Raw genomic sequence first — 15,358 nt, forward strand, 5'->3', positions numbered from 1 at the left:
TTGCAGACAGGGGTTTGTCCTTCTGTTGAACTTTCACCTCCCGAACTCGTCTCCTTTCATTGGACAAAGTGCAGGAAGAAAGAGGAGAGACCGAGGGAGGATGGGAGAGGAGGAGAAAGGGGGCTGAAAACACACCCAACCTCCCTCTCCTTCAACTGTCACTGATGGCAAAATACTTTCACTTTTAACTGGAGGAAACTCACATCCTTGCCTATGCTCTCCCCTTCCTTCTATATTTTTAGCTCAGAAAATAAGCAAATAGCCATCGCATTCCCATCTTCGTCCCTAGTTGTTAAGGCTCTCCCTCTCATTTTTCCGGTGTTTGAATGGGTCCCCCGTTTCCCATCTTCTAAGGAATCCGCCCCTCCCCATAATGCCCCTTATTTTCCAGGTCTTTCCTGCCAGATCTCTCTTTTTGCTAGGGACTGCTCTGGCTGGCGTTCCCTTCCTCTCTCTGGTCTGCGGGGCTCTACCCCCCTCTGCCCTTCCCGGTCCAGCCTGGACGCCCCTCACTCCCACCTCCCTGGTCACCCTTCCCCCAGCTCGCGCCTCTCCTTGTCTCCCCCCCTTTCCCCCCCACCCCCGCGACGCTTTGGCAATTGCGATTTTTTTTTCCTGCAAGCCTTGTTGTTTACCCAGCAGGTGGATGTGACGTCAGGGACGCACAACAGCAAAAATAACAACATCTCCCTCCGCGACGTGTTGGCCTCTCGCGCGCCTTATTTATTTATTTGTTCCGGGAGGCCCGGGTGGAGGGGGATGGGCACAAACGCCAGAGTGATCCGGGAAGCAGCTCGCACTCTGGGGGCGCTGGGAAGGGGTGTCTTGGGAGTGTGTGAGGCGGAGAGGGGGCCCTGGCAGGGGACTGGGGGGCTGGCTGGCGGCGCCCCCAACCCGGCGCTGCCTTCGCTTTTGCCGCCGCTGCCGCCACTGGCGCTGGCTCGGCTCCGGGAAGCTAGTCCGGAGCGGAGGAATCTATTGTTATTTATTGTGTGGCGGTTGCACGCTGTACTCGCGGCGGCCCGGCCCTCGCCCGGGAGTGCGTGTGTGCGCGCGTGTGTGCGCGAGTGAGTGTGTGCGCGGGGGTGCGCGCGCGGGCGGGAGTGGGCGCGCGCGGGGAAAGGCCCGAAAACACCTTAGTTTGCACCGAGAGACCATTTGCAGCGGGTGAGTTTGTATTTTTCCATTTCTGCTCCACTTTTTCCCAAGCCGCCTCCTGCCTTGTTTCCGCCACTTTAAACAACAACAACAACCAGCACAAAAAAAAAAAAAAGAGAAAAGAAAAAAGAAAAAAAAAACTACTTTCCACCTCTAGGCTCCACGTGCATCTCCCCCCACCCCTCTCCTCTCTGCCTCTCTTCCCCAGGTCGGGGCCCCGGCTCTGGGTGGGTGGGGGTTGCGGGCCGGCGCGCGGGAGGGTGGGTAGGTGGGGGGCGCAGCAGCGCCTGCACCCTTGGGTCTATTTGCATAAGTCAAACGGGGGGCGGGGGGACGGCGGCGGCCAGAAGGCGCGATCGCCTCCCGCTCGGTCCTTCACGCCTCCCCTAGCGCTCTCTGCGATAGCTGCGGGGAGCGAAATAAATAAGCCCAGGCCGCACGTCGGAACTTTGGTGCCCAGCGTCGGCGTTGGGGTGCCAGCTGAGGCACCGAGGCCCCAGGTCGGGATCGTAGCGGGTGGGGGGCGTGCGCCGGTTACCTCCTGAGCCCAAAGTTTGGACTTGGAGTAAACTTTTTCCCTTCGCTCTCTGCGGGTGTGTACCCCCTCGGTGTCCCTGGGGCTGCCCGGCTGGCCGCGGCAGACTGACTGAGGGTACCCGCATCAAGGGCCCCGTGCCTGTGGGCATCCCGGTGCCGCGCGCGCCTTGCCGAACCTGGCGGCGGGGGCGCTTCCCCTTCGCCCCCCAAAGCCCGGAAAACTAGGACACACACCCGTACACCCCCAGTCAGACAAGCATCCCCGCGCGCGTTCGGCCGGGCTGGCCCCAGCCTCCGGGCTGCGCGCCCGCGACACGTGGCCCGCCCCGCGGGTGGGAGCAGGGCACGCTGCGGGGAGTCACCGCGCCCCCATTCCCCTCCCCCTCCAAACACACTTTGCCTTTACGCCCCTCTTAAGCTGGGGGTATCGCGGCATTTCCCGAGCCCCGATCCGTCCAGCAACGCGCGTGTCGCCGCGTCTTTCCAGCCCTGTCACGGCGGCTGAAGGCTCTCGGTCCCTCGCCCGCGCGCCGCCTTCTTCCCGAGCTCCCGGCGCTCCACTCCTGTCTGGTGTAGGCGACTCGGCGAAGCCAGCGAGCCGGGGCGGCGTGCGCTTCAGCAGGGACCGAAGCTGCGGCAGCACCGCTGGGAGTCGTAGAGTTGCCAGTTGCGGTGGGGTCGCGGTCATTAGCTGCCTCCGCCTCCCCTCTCCCCCGCCTCCCGCCCCCCTTCTCCCCAGACACCGCCGCGCTCGGAAACTTTGATTCCTTCTCCTTTTTGGCCCTCGGCGAGCCCCCCTCCCCACCTGTTGTGAGCTCCGCCTTGGTCCCCGGAGACTCGAGGTGACACACGCGGGCGCCGGGGAGCTCCGCGCCCAGAAACAAAGTCGCATGCCCCCTCCCAAGTGTTCGCTTCGAAATCGCTGCTTACAGCCCCCCATTCTCGCTCAGCTCCCGCCCCCTGTGAGAATAAGGGCTAAATAAACAGTTGTAACTCCAAACCTCGCGCCTGCGATCGAATCTGTATCCCACCCCCTTAACCCCCTTCACTCCCCCCCTTATGTTGTTGCAACTTTGTAAGACGGATCCCCGGGAAGGTGCTGAGACTTTGGCTTAGGTCGCTTTCTCGGTCTCGGGATCATCGCAGGGATTCCCAGAGTCGCATCCTCTCTTCTCTCTACGCGCACTCGTGGGTTCTCCGAGCCTGCTGCCCTCCCTACCCCCAGGACCACTCACTCGTCCCGCCACCCTAAATTCCCCCCAACCTGCACGGGGAAGAGTTGCTGAGGGTCGCCCCGGTTTCTTGTCGACCGCAGAATCCGAAACTTTGTAAGAGGAAGAGAGTACGCGGAGAGCGAGCAAGCGGGCTAAGGGCAGCGGCAGAGGCGTCGGGGACCATGGTGCTGCCGGCGCCTCCTGCGCGGGCGTGAAGGCGGCGCTCCCACTCCCTCCCCGGACTCCGTGGGTAAGTCGAGGCGGCCGGCAGCCGCGGACGCCAGGGGCAAGGCGCGGGCGGGGTCGTGGGGGCAAGGGACACCGGAGAGCCCAGGGCTGCACCGCCGGGATCTCGGTGCCCAAAGCTCCAGCCTGAGCGGCTCGAGCGCAGCAATAAGGCGCCCGGAGCCAGGAATGTGCCCGTCTTCGAGCCGGTAGGTGCTTCGAAATACTGGACTTTTCTTCTTTTTTTTCCTTTCCTAAATCCGAAAATCTGGAGATCAAAGTTTAGCTTGGAGTGTAAAGTACTCCGATAAAATATGGTGACATCCCTCGCCCCGCTTCTCATCCCGCTCTCCCTTTATAACTATTAATTATTTCCAAGTCATTGTGTTCAAATACCCTTGCTGGGCTGATTACAAAGTGTATTGATTTAGTCTGGGCGCATCCTACGCGTTCGTCTTAATTCATTTTCCTTTTGCTCCACCAGAAAACCCAAAATGAAACTTATTTCTTCCTCTTCCCTCCCTCCCCCACCTAAAGCCCTCATTTGTGAGGCTTGGGCAGAATAATGAGATTAATATAAATATTTCATTTGCTTCTTCAGTCCCCTTCTGAGTGGTTGGGGTTTCCCTCATGTCCAGTTACAGGTATTTTTCTGTTAGCGTTTCCTTTTTTGTTACTGCTCTTTAAACAAGAATACTGGAGGGATATTCTGGATTCCTTTTGAAACGAGTCAGTACCTTCAAACTGTCTACGCTTTACCTTTAGTGGCCCATATGCTTGAGGATTTAGGGTTGATACAATAGCTGAGTTGAGAAAACCTCAAGGATATTTAAGGAATTTTTTACTACTGAAAATATATTTTTAAAAACTGCTGCAACATTGTGACTTTTCTTTCCCCCTCCCCCGTTTTTCCACAGTTAGAATCAGTTTTGGGGGAGATGTCTTAACTAGAATTCGAAGTGAAATGGTAAGACCTCAGGTGTTTCTACTCAGGGGTCATCTGCATAATTGAAATTGAAGAGTTCCTGCTATTTTTGGTTTCTGAGAGAAATAATATCAAATCTCTTTTGGAATTCCACTGGAGTTTTGATTCACAAATTGGAAATATCCATCTTTTTGAGTCCAGGAAAAGAAAATTGGGCTCACAGTTTCAGAAATTTGGAAAGGATTTTTTCCTCTCTTTCTATTTGAAACATCTCATAATTGAAAAATATAAAAAGGACCTCAAGTAGTTACCATTCAAAAGGTGTTCAGCTAAAATTTCTTTGTTAATGGAAAAAAAAAAAAAAAGGTTTAACATCTTGCTACTGGCTGCATTCCCACCCCCACCCCCCTTAGACTTTGGATTAGTCATTGTATGAGAGAGGGGGGAAAAATCACTTTTTTTTTTTCTGGAAAAGTAAACAGCCTCCAACTGCTGAACCTTGACAACCCAAATTAAGGAAGCAGGAGAGATCAAAAAGAACTGCTGCTGGGTTGTTGTCAGGAGCTGCTGCATGGAGAGCCCTGGACTATTCGATCAAGCAGCAAGGCTATATGTTCACTTATGCAGAAATGGACCATTGCAAATGGTGATCTTTGTTGTGCAAGTGAAGGCTCACTTGGAATGAAATAGACAGCCCCTCTCCAGGCAGCATTTGAGTTTCTTATGGATCCTGAGTTGCTATACAAGTTATTTTTTTAATGCATACTTCTTTATGAGGACATCACATCTAAAAAGGTGTTGAAAGAATATTAAGTGGTCCCGAGGCTGTCTTGCTACCCAGAACAGTGCAGTAGAATTCTTTTTACCAACATTAGACTCCTACACTAGAGTTAGATAACATTTTCTCACATCGAGTTTAGAAGATCTGCCTTGTCAGAGAAGCCAGGGTTTTGCATGTGAGGGTTTACATCTGATGTGAATCTAAAAAAAAAAATTCCCTGGTGATGAAGTTTTGTGTCAGCCCACTCTGGGAATTTAAAAAGGCAAGAGGGAGCATAACCCCCTTTTTTAGATTGTCGTTCAACATGACCACTTTGCTACTTTTATTCAAGTTCTGTATAACTTGTCCTTGCTTGTTGTCTAGGAAAATTTAACTGCTTTACATTTTTAAAGGGAGTAGTAACAGTGATTACTGTAGCATTTTGTTTTCACAGGTGTATCAAAGTATAATGAAAGAAACATCAGCTATTCAAATTAACTGTCTCAAATTAAGGGGCTTGTGTTGCTGAAGGTGTCTGTAAGATTTTGTGTTTATATTTAAATCCTAGAGTATAAACTGTGCAACGCTTGTTCTTTTTTCCTGCTATAAACCATTCCCAAATTAAATGTTATTTTCAATTAAGTAGAACAAAGTAGGAAATAGGACAAGTAAACATATAGAAGAATGAAAATAACTGTCATTTAAGGAATGTGTTTTTAATTAACAAGTGTGGATCACGTAGTAAGCACTCTTGTTTTTTTATAAGCTAGAGTTCCATAACCATCATACACAACGTGTTTCAAAGTCTGTAGCATTTATTGGATATTCCTTTTATGGTATAATTAAACAATGTGAGTTAAACACACACGGATGCTATTAGGCAATGTTCTGCAATAGGTAATGTTTTTTAAAAGCTATAAACATTTTCTAGTTAAATCATTTTTACCAACAGTAGCAAAAGTTAACTGATAATGTTGAACCCAGGCATGGTTTTTTGCTATTAAGTTTTTCCTTGTTTCTCTTAAGACTATACCCCAGGCCTTGTAAATTTGCATTCTTAGGCTCTGTGGAAGGTTATACCTGTTTTCAGCAGTTGTTTGAATTAGCAGAAGAATTGTGATAAATCCTAAACAAATGTATTTATACCGCAGCATGCCCAATGCCAACATTAAGAAAGAGAAGGGAGAATACAGCAGATGTCACAACTTCTTTTGAACCCAGCTTCCTCTTTGCAGCCAATCTTTTTGTGCATACTTATTTGGTTTGTATGTTTGTTTTACTTAAGACTCAAGCTCAATTTTGAAACGTTATCTTGTCGGATTCCGCATCCCAAAAAAGTCTGTGTGTCCAGGTAGTATTCGGTGTTCTAGTACCAATTGCGTTTCAGTGGGTGCGCCAAGAATATTTACAGGGCATAGCAAGATTTCTGTCTTTTAAAAATAATTTTAGGCGCACGTTAATAAAATTTAAATAGATTGCAGGCTGTCAGAAAATAGTATAAATTTTGTTTATGATTCAGTTACTTTAAGGTACTTACATTAAAGAAACTCATTTAACCCCTGACTGAAGGGCATTAAGTGGGGAGGGAAGCCCTCCAAATAGCTCCCGCTGCCCTTTGCTCTCTCGATAATCTTAAATTACTACAATTTGATTGCAACTTCAAGGCATTGAGCATGAGCTTTTTCTTTGTGGCTAAGAAAGAGTTTCCAGAGCATATGTAGATTTGCACAAGTAGTATTTTTGTTTTTTGAAAAAAATTAATTTGTGCTAAGGGCTCTTTCCTTTCTTAGCCTGTTAGGTGTCATACTTCTTTGATAGAATTCAGTCATAGTCAATATGCCATTTTTGCTAAGCCAGCAGTATTGGCCTTTCTTTCCCTTTTTTTAAAGTGTGTTTTTGAACCTAGAGTATATAAAGGTCTCAAGCAGGTAGGGGTTAGTTTTCTAAAGAAAATAACCTCAAGGGAGGCATCTGCTGAATAGACAGGTGAACTTTGTACATGAGCCAACATATACTTTTATTGTTTGCAGGGGAGTTTTTTTATTTTTTATTTTTTTTTAGTTGATGGCAGTAAATGCAGCCAGGTGATGTAACACTGAGGTTGTGAGTCAAGTAAGTTTGCAGTTGGGCTCGTGTATTTTCTAAATGATCTTTCTTATGATTTCCTACACTGGTGCGCAGGCCAGTTCAGGGCAGTTTGCTCTTCAGGGAGCCCTCTTACACCGATTTTTAAAAAAATATTTCTCTGCCATGGTGCTCAGATGAATTGAGGGTAGAGGTGCCAAAAGCTGGAGCGTCAGCAGGCTGTGAGATGAGGTGAGTTCCTGAAATAGGGGCCAACCGGGTCAAATTTGGGATATCTTGTGCATGACGATTGTTTTTCCCTGGGACATATGTAGTTTATTTCGGTGTGCACGAGACGATGTGGTTGGTAGAAATGAAACAGATTTGGCTTGGATAGCCAGCCTAAAAATAAATGTTGTAAGAAACGTTTGATTTCAAGAAGTGCTTTGGTTTTGTATCCCCTAGATAATGTGCTTGCAGTTATGGCTACAAGTCTAGTGTTCTGTGAAGAGGAAGTACAGTGGGGTAAAGTGCTTGGCAGTCAGGGAAGACAATTAGACTGTGTTCTTTGTTTCTTTAATAAATTATTCTTATTAATTGCAGTCAGTTTGTGGAAAGGCATTTTTCGAGTCTTATTTAGAAGCCAGCTCCCATTCACAAGAAAGTTGTGCCAGAAGCCGTGAGTCCTTTTCCTCACACTGTTGTTTTACCCAGCCATAAGATCTATTGACCAGATTGGCTTGTGGATGTCTCTGCAAGGCTTGTTTTTCTTTCTGAAATCCCCCGACACCAGTTTTTAATATATGGCCTGCCTTGTGCACAACAGGTGTTTGTTTGGTGGTTATTTTACGGGGACTTAAAGTGAGAAAAACATTTCCTGCCCAGCCAGCCACTGGGAGGAGGAGCTGGCTTTAAAGAGAGGACCTAGTACCTGAACAGGTGTAAATCGGTTTTCCTCGTGACCATCCCCAAGCTGTTTTGTTTTTTAAAAAAAGACTCAATTTAGTGCCTTGAAATTGCAATTAAGTTGGAGTAATTTAAGATTATTGGGAGTGTGCAAAGGGCAGTGGAGGTTTTTTGGTGGTCTTGTCTTGACGCTTAAAGCTGCTCAGTCACGAGGTTAAATGAGTTTCTTCAATCTGAGTACTTAAAGTAACTAAATCGTAAAGAAAATTTATATTAGATCCTGACAACTAATAATCTATTTAAATTACATTAAAGTATCTGGGCAAAAATTTAATTATAAGACAGAAGTACTGTCAAGCCCTGTAAATATCTTGACAGGCCTACTCAAATGGAACTGATATCACAAAATATTTACATATGTCTGGTGTGTTGGGGAACATCTCAGCAGTGCCTGTGCAAAGCTAATTGCACTTTCTTTCTGAATCACACTTTTAATAAAACAATGTTTTGTTTTGTTTTTAAAGGATATGAGTATATACAAAATTGTGTTTAAAAATTTTGTGTACTATTTAGTTCTCTATATTCAGGATCATTCTGTGATGAGTGTATTTCCTCAAACTGTGGTTAATTCAGACAAACTGCTGAAATGCAGGGAATTAGTGACTAGAAAACTTAGTGTCATTCCATGTGGTTTCAATAGTTTGAAGATATTAGAGGCTAAAGTGTTATGGGACAATTTACTGAAAGAAAAAAATGGGTTTTAATGTGGCATTATTGGGTCTATATTCAATAGAATGGATTCACATGGGATGGAACAAAGATCTTCTGAACTTTAGATTTCGCCACATTATTTCTGGTCTTCCACATTTTACCAGATTCTCTGGTTTTAGTTTATTCTGTGATCAGTTTTATTTACTGGGACACCAGTAAAATAATGTTTCTAGCATCACACTCAAAACCTCAGTTCCTGGGGAGTCTTTTTCTCCCGCCCAGCTCTGCAGTTGAGTCATAATGTGACTTTGGCAAACCATTAACCTCTCTGCTCCAGACTCCCCATTTGTGAATTAGGGGTAGTATTTTAAAGTACATTCTTTGAGCTTACTGATCCAAAGGGTCGGCGCTCAGTTATTCCTCAGACTTTACTTGATTTCTCTTCCCTGGTCTCTCTCTCTGCTGAGCTGGGGACACCTGACGAGAGATGCTGGCAGCTTCTCCTCCTGGAGACAGATGAGCACAGAGAAGGAAGCGGATGTTCGTGTATGAAGTAGGAGGAGGTTACCTTAGGTCCTAATTCAGGATATAGCAAAGTGAGGTTCCTTGATTACCTGCATCCAAATCATTGTGTGTGGGTGGTGGGTGGTGGTGGTGGGGAGCTCATTAAAATACAGCTTCCTGAACCGAATTTTTGCTAGCTGACATAGGAGGATGCATTTTTAGCAGACTTCCCCAGGTAGTTCTGATGGAAATAAAGCAGAGACCCAGGGACCTAGTGATTTATGCTGCTAGATTCTGGAACTGAAATCTTTATCTTGACTTGGATTTTACTGATTTTTGTTTTATCTTGAGGCCCACCCTGTGTTATTTGTAAGGTACTTGGCATTTCTATTAAGAACTGGGACAGGTGGCTCTTATAAATGAATATAAGAATCACAGCAGAGCAGTCATTCCAGGCACAGATGTAGTTGCAGTGTTCCTGGAAGTGCCATATCCGGGCTGGGGTCCGCATTTGCAGGTGATTCTGATGCCCACCAAAGTGGGAGAACTGGACTCTTCCACCGTGAGAGTTGGATGAAGACCTACAACCCTTCTTAACTGCTTGGACATTGTAAAACTTCAGATGAATACAGGCTCCTTTTTCAGAATCAAGCAAAAAAAAGAAACATTAGCAACTTGGGGAAACAGAAGGCAGAACAAGAAGCTCACAGTTCAACAAAGTGATAGGAACAACCTGGAACATGGGTAGTTTTTACCAGGTATCAGGCATTTCCTTTCAGATTATGCCTTGGCTGCATCCATGTTTCCCAATGGACATTGCCATGTTGTAGCTACCAATTAGTGTCAGATGACTCTCTGGATTTTTTTTTTTTTTCTCTGAGTATTGCATCTTAATTTTAAAATCTGAAGTGTTTACTGATTAGATTAACCCTACTGGCACAACTATTTCATTTTCCATGTGCATCTTGGGAAATTCTCTGTAGTTGTATGTGATAGGGCGTGCACGAATATTGACAGAAATCGCCTGGCCAAGGATGCCACACAAATAAAGAAAGCAGAATCCTTAAGAAGAATGCATTCTACAAGATTATGAGATAAAGGAAGATAAAATGCTAAGGAGGCTTGTTTAAATATTTAGGGCTTCAGCTAAAGATCTAACCGCTAAGATCAAAAGAGTTATTTAAATAAAAGTTGTAGAGACATATTTTTCGTCTGTATTAGTAACATGCCTTTTGAAGTTGCCCAGCAATAAGGTAGTTGTCCAAAATGCCTTCACCTGAAAAAAAAAAATTTTTTTTTTTAATTTCCATTTTTGACTTTGGGTGTGGTTTTATTTTAATAGATGCCCAAAACTTGGCACTTGTTTTTATGTTTAGAACTTCCCAGTTGCTTTGGATTTTGGTTCAGGTGGCATTTGGAGTAATTCCTGTAGTACAAAATTCTTTTATTTCTGTTCAGACCCTGAAGCACTAAAACAAAAAACAAAAAAACTCTGATGGGGCAAGTTTTGAAACTAGAGTACCTCTACTACTAAATAAAGGGTTTCTATAAAAAATGAAACATGGAGCTGATTGAAAAAAATAGATGATCCAAGGGTAGAGGACACGTAGTAGTATTAGTGTCACTGACTGATGAAATCTACAGCGTGATGTTAAATCTTTCTGCCTTTCTTGTTGAAAGGATGTGAATCATTTCATTAAGAAAGGTTAAGTAATTAACTGATACATCGTTAGGGAATCAATGACAGACCTTTTTTAGTGATGTATTATAGAAATTCTCTAATACAAAGTTTGCTGCGTTTAATTATTTGGAAAGAAACTGGTTGAACCTTTTGAAGTGGGGGTGGAGGCATCTTCAGAGCATATCATTGTCCACATGCAACTGTAAATAATTTTGGAAAACATAACCCTGTTAAAATACAAAATTGTTTTTCTCCATGGCCTTTATCAGGCATGTCGTTGCAGACCTGCTGTTTTGAATGCTTTCTCAGGGTTTAAGAAGGGTTCAACTACTTCAACGTGTTCATCTTATTTTCTAAATAATGGCTTTTGTTGCAGTGTGATGCATGTTGACAGTAAATGCACAGCCGTAACTTTGGTAAGCTTACAACAAATTCTTATACTTGTAGAAGCAAGTCAACATTTCTGGCCGTTGACTGAGGGTGCTTCTCCATTCTGTCTTGCTGTCCTTCTGGCAACTGCAGTGCAAGATTTAAATATTTCTGGATGGAGATGGGGTTAGGGGGAAAAACTCCTCACCTGGCAAGAGTTCACCTTTCCCCTAAACCTTTTTGTCCCTAAGTCACACACAAGGTATGCTTCTAGCTGCTTCTTCCTTGTTTGTGTATTCACGTTGGCTCAAAATGAAAAAGGTACTTAAAGAGGGATCTCGTTTCTGCATTTGTTCTTGTTTGTTTCTGTTAGCAAGCAGAAGAGTCACTTTCGTAAACCTTAGAGAGTATTTCTGGGTCTGAGATGAGTTCTCGTAGCAGATTGCTGAGGTGAGAGAATTCTTTAAATACAAGGTAGTCGTAAACAGTTTTGAAAACAGCAGAAATGGATTTTATGCTGGGATGCGGGGGTTTTGATATTTGTAACCCACACCCTCAGTGTTGACTAAAATGGAATGTGTCAGCCTCAGGCACTTTGATCTTTAAGTTGAGAACAACTTTTGAGGAAAGAAATTTGGCAGATATTTATAAAGCAGTTTATCTTAAAACAGAATGCTTATATCTTTCCATTTTTACCTGAACTACCTAAGACACCAGAAAGGAACAAAGAATAATTCAGCGAGCACCCAGGTACCTGCAGCTCATCCTGAGACAGAACACATTACTGATCCAGGTTGTAACAGGCTCCTGGCATATCCCTTCCTCATCTTACCTCCATGCTTCTTTCTCCCTGGAGGTTGCCACTGTCCTCAGCCAGCTGTTTTTCATCCCATGCGGTTCTTTTTATTTTTAAAGAGTACATGTATTCCCAAAATATAGATTTTTTTTTTTTATGTTCAAGGTTTATACTAATGGCATCCTACTGTATGTCTTCTTTGTTGCTTTTTTTTGTTCAGTAGAATTAGCAAAATTCATCCATTCAGTACATGTAGTTGTAGTTTATACATTTTTCCACGTGGATCTTTCGAAGTGCTGAATATTAATCCAAGACAAGTTCTCCCTGTTTAAACCTAAAACCCAGCAGCATTTGCAATACAATAAATTTGAAAACAACTTAGGGGTAAAATGAAACCATCAGTCCTGACTTGAACATCATACTTCGTTCATTTCCTGTGTTTTTTAGGGGTGGGGGGGAGAACCCTTTAAAATTAAACATTTACCAAAGAATTTGATTTAAAAAAATAGTATATAGACTGGCTGATCTCTTCCATGAAGGAGAAAAACAAAAAACAGGCAAAGCATTCATTTGAAGGAGCCTAGCCATTTTTCTCATTCTTATTTAAAGACTTGGCTTAGAACTTAACAGCTACATATGCAGGGTAGCAAGTTAAAAGCGATGTTTAATTAACAGGCGCTTTATACTTCTGTATCCTTGTTATGATATAGCACCTTGTTCTTCAGTGTAGAAAGTGATTTCTGCATATTTTAAAGGACTGGCATCTTTATGGTAAGAAAGCCATATAAATAAAGATATACTTAGATGGAAATCGGAACATGTTTTTAAAATAGTGTGTGTCTACTTTCAGCTCTGTTATCAAACTTGCTGCATAAGCCTGAGTTGATGCTCTGTGATTATGCTAATGGCCAGAAGAATCGATGATGCGAAACTAGATGAAATCAGTGGTATAATCGGAGAAAGTTATCAGTTTTCTTGTCATTAAATATTAGTGATAAATAATACACTGTTCACTTTGAGTAGATAGAACATATTTAATTCTGATGTACAGAGTTTCAATTTAGTCAGGCTCATTGCTGAGTAAAATGATAATCTTTTGTAATTTAAGAGGCGAGATAAAAGGCATTTGTGGCAGCGTGGCTTACTTGGGCCATCTAGAAATGTTTATCTTGATCAGCCGGGGAACGTTGGAAAAACTTTTTTTTTTTTCCCTCCTAGGCAACTTGGTTATTTGTACTGACATTTTATTAGGAATATCAGATACTTGGCAAATAGCATAAGTGACTGGAGATGTTAAACAAAATGAGTCTAAAGGTAGATAGTGTTGCCCTGAAGAATGGAGAAAATAAAACAAAGGGTGAAATGTTTGGAGATCTTTTTTTTTTTTTAAAAGACTGCTATGTGTTAAACAGGGACCATTAGAGTCAGTGATATCCATTCAATAACGGCTTTAATTTAAAAAAAAAATTGAGTTTTTCGTATCAGAGTTATATTTGGTAATGGTTTATTTAAGGAGAAATAATGCTTGTAATTTAGCATCTTTTTCTGGCTTCCTGAAACATCGTGGAAAACACTGAGCCAGCACCTTTGTTGCGAACGGTTTCTTTTCTTTAATTATAGTGATATACACACAACCGTACATGCAACCTCTCATCGGTTTCCACATGTTCACTACAGTGACATTGATTACATTCTTCAAGTTGTACAACCATTTTTGCTCTCTTTTTCTAAATTATCCCACCACCATTAACATACATTCAGTGCATTCTAAGCAAAAGCGAAGGGTTTCTAGTATAATTCTCCAGAAAAGACATTCTTCCCTGGATAGAGCTCAGCAGTTGTTTTACTATTATTCAACAGTACCAAATGGCAAGAGAGAAAATAAAAGAATAATGAACTATGTTTTATAGGATGTAAAGAAAGAACGATCGAATTTTACAAAAGAAAAAATCAGATTGAAGGCCGCTATGATGTTATTTTAAAAAAAAAAAGGTACTGTAAAAATGATTCTCTTGAAAACCGAAACTCCCACCCTCACTTGGCCAGCCATGTTCTACCATTTTAACTGTCTGCTATCCTGCCAGTCCATGTTAGCTCTTACCAGCAGTACCATCCACTGTTCCAGCAGGGACCTTCTCTGTGGTAAGGCAGGCCAGTTGGGTCAAATTTTGTGATCTGGCAGATGTCCACTGGGAGCTAAGGTCAGGTCAGGCTCATTTTTATGTGTGTCCAAAGCCAAGATTTCAACTTGGTGAAAGGCTGTGGAATTTATTTCCCAAATTGCTGCTCAAATGCTGTTCTTTTCTTCAGTTGCCTCCTTGGGCTGAGATGATTGCTTAATACTCTTAATTATGATGGATCCCTCTGTATTTTCAAACACCTGTGCGTAATTCAGATCTTGGGTGGTCACAGAGCTTGCCTCGCCAAACAGCTTCTTTTTCAGGATGGGAAAATCCCAAGGAGCCTGACTGTGCCTCCAGTATGAGGGAGCTGACTGGAGGCTTAAAAGAGGATGAAGAGGTTTCCCTTGAACTTCATTGTTCAGTTTAAAAGTGTCTTCAGCCCTTGACTTGAGGAGAACCTTATAATGAATGCCTCAGAAATGTATATATTTTTAAATACACCAGGGTTTTAAGTTATCCATAACCATTATCTATACCCATACTCATATCTTTAAAAAATATATAGTGTTTCTTTCTTTCCCTTTAGTCATGCCAAGTGACCACTAAAGTTTCTTTTTAGAACAAGGAGAGGCAGGCTAGGACCAATTTGCTTTTGAGATTTGGGATATTAGTGGAGAAACTTATTGGCTGCCGTGACCCCAGAGTTGGGTACCAGAAAGTTGTGACCTGTCAGAGATGTGGAGGACGTCAGCAATGGTCTCGTCCAGGCGGTGCCATTGTCCATAAGATGACCGTGGGTCAGAGAGGGCATGTGATTGTCACCAAGGAGCTATCCACTGGGGTCAGATCCAGCCTTGTTCCCCACAATAATATCCATACTTCTGTCTGTGTTTTCATATATATGTGAATGTAGGTATATACGTAGACATTTAGATATGTATGCTGAAGTATATATGGATATATATATGTATACAATCATGTGTTGCTTCCACAATACATTCTGTGAAATAGGACATCCTGCAGTTTGGACGTTGTGTGAACCGGCGAACATGCCCGAATCATGAGCGGTAGTGTCACTGATTTCTCACCTTCCTGTTGTTTATTAACCTTTTGTTTCACTTCCAGATCGATACTTCTCCTTTGTTTCTTGCTGCTGCAAATTTCTTAATGGAAATTTCAAAACTCCAGTCTCCTCAAATGTTCCATTTTTAACTCTCTTCCACTTATCAGAGTAAATAGAAGCCATGAAACCAACAGTTGCATAAATTTCCTCTAGTTACAGTGAAAGAGATGCAATTCCTCCTGCCTTAGGCCAGTTTCTTCACCTATACTCTAAATCCCAACTCTTCTCATTTTCTCGGGTATATTTAAAGGAGAGACTAGAA

General features: G+C 43.4%; 1 protein-coding gene across 1 annotated transcript in view; it reads left to right on the forward strand.

The window, feature by feature from the left end:
• Nucleotides 1-1,036: 1,036 nt before the first annotated feature.
• Nucleotides 1,037-15,358, forward strand: part of FOXP1 (forkhead box P1) — a 686,938-nt gene continuing 672,616 nt past the window's right edge. Inside the window, exons 1-2 of the mRNA XM_023727893.1 lie at nucleotides 1,037-1,167; nucleotides 3,011-3,159. The gene's annotated coding sequence lies outside the window, so the exon portion shown is untranslated. The remainder of the gene's footprint in view (nucleotides 1,168-3,010; nucleotides 3,160-15,358) is intronic.

This window comes from Trichechus manatus, unplaced genomic scaffold (genome assembly GCF_000243295.1).
Source record: "Trichechus manatus latirostris isolate Lorelei unplaced genomic scaffold, TriManLat1.0 scaffold00020, whole genome shotgun sequence".
Lineage (NCBI taxonomy): Eukaryota > Metazoa > Chordata > Mammalia > Sirenia > Trichechidae > Trichechus > Trichechus manatus.